This window comes from Mandrillus leucophaeus, unplaced genomic scaffold, assembly GCF_000951045.1.
Source record: "Mandrillus leucophaeus isolate KB7577 unplaced genomic scaffold, Mleu.le_1.0 Scaffold415, whole genome shotgun sequence".
NCBI lineage: Eukaryota > Metazoa > Chordata > Mammalia > Primates > Cercopithecidae > Mandrillus > Mandrillus leucophaeus.
The window spans coordinates 2,062,437-2,064,066 of NW_012104421.1; positions in this window are offsets into that span (position 1 = coordinate 2,062,437).

The window sequence follows — 1,630 nt, forward strand, 5'->3', positions numbered from 1 at the left end:
AATTACAACTCACCGTAATGTAGAATCAGTGGGAGCCCTGAGCTTGTTTTCCTGCAACTAGGTGGTCACATCTGGGGATGATAGGAGACAGAGACAGATCATCAGGCATTAGATTCTCATAAGGAACACGCAGCCTAGATCCCTCCCATAAGCAGTTTACAACAGAGTTCACGCTCCTATGAGAATCGAATGCCACTGCTGAACTGACAGGACGCGGAGCTCAGGCGGTCATGCTCGTCCTCGCCCCACGGCTCACCTCCGTCTGTGCAGCCCGGTTCCTAACAGGCCACAAACGGGTACTGGTCTGCGGCCTGGGATGTGGCACCTTGCCTTAGAGCAAAAGAGGTTTGGGGTGTGGTGAGAATACCTTGCCCGGGTGAGGAAGGCTTCCTGGATTGGAATGGGGCGTCCAAACTGAGACCTGAGGAGCCGGGAGAACTAGGCCAGGGGAAAGGTCTCCAGGGTGCCAGACCGCTGGGCAGATGATGGCTCTTCTGTCCACGGCACCTGGTTGGATGTCAGTAGTACTGAGGAGTGTGTGTGTGTGTGTGTGTGTGCGCGCGCGCGCGCGCGCAAGTGTGAGCGTGTGAGTGTGTGTGTATTTTTGTGCAGAGCAAGCGTGAAGGAGGCCAGCAGGAGCCATGCCCATGAGTTGAAAATATCAGAAAGGGGAGCTATGACCTGCAAGATACATTGTGATTGTGGTGTCTTGGCCATTGTGCGCTGGGACCACAGGAACGTCAGGGATGCACTTCTGCTTGGTCCTAAGGCTGGCAGTTGGGACATGCGGGCGTGTAGAGCGGAGCCCGGTGGGTGCAGTGTCTGGAGCGGGCTGGGAGCAGCTCAGCCTGGGTGTCGGAGGAGCGGGCGGGCGCTGCTCGGGGCGCCCACCAGGGGGCAGTGCTGCCCGGCGAGAGCGCTGCGGGCTGAGGCGCGCGGGGCTGTGGGGCTGGGGCTGTGGGAGTAGGAGGCGCGTCGCTGTGGGACTGGGGGCTAGCGGGCGCGGGGCACAAGGCTGCGGCGTGGGCAGCCAGGGCGGCTTTTCCCTCCCACGCAGGCAGGAGAGAGTTCTCGCGTGCCTGCCTGTACTCGCCGCCGGGGATGTTTCTGGGCGAGCGGACCGTGCTGACTCCGGGCTGCAGAAATGCGCCCCCAGAAGAAAGCTCTGCGCTTTGCGGGGGCTCCTTAAAGCCAAGGTTCCAGAGAATGGATTTACCCCAAAGCTGAAAACGCTAACGCTTCTGCCACCCCAAGGCCATGTTCATGCGTATATCTATATGAGATTCCCTGAAAGTATGTATGTTTCAGACCCACAAAACCAGGGTCTGCCTCTTGGTGGCTCCACTCCAGGTTTCAGTTTGGTTGCCCCCTTGACAGTCTAGATCCCTAACCCCCAGATCCACCAGAGCTGCTGAGAAACTGGGGCAAGCATCCACAGAGACAAGTGTCTTGGGGTATGTGTGGGTATATGGGTGTGGATGAGACAGTGAGCGAGCGAAGGAGCTCAGCAGTATAATGCCAGTAGCACCTACACTTCCAGTTGTGACAACCCAAAGTGTCACAAACATTGTCAAATGTCAGATGTCCGGCCAGGAGAGCCGGGAGTTGTCCTTGCTTGCGAGCTGGGAGC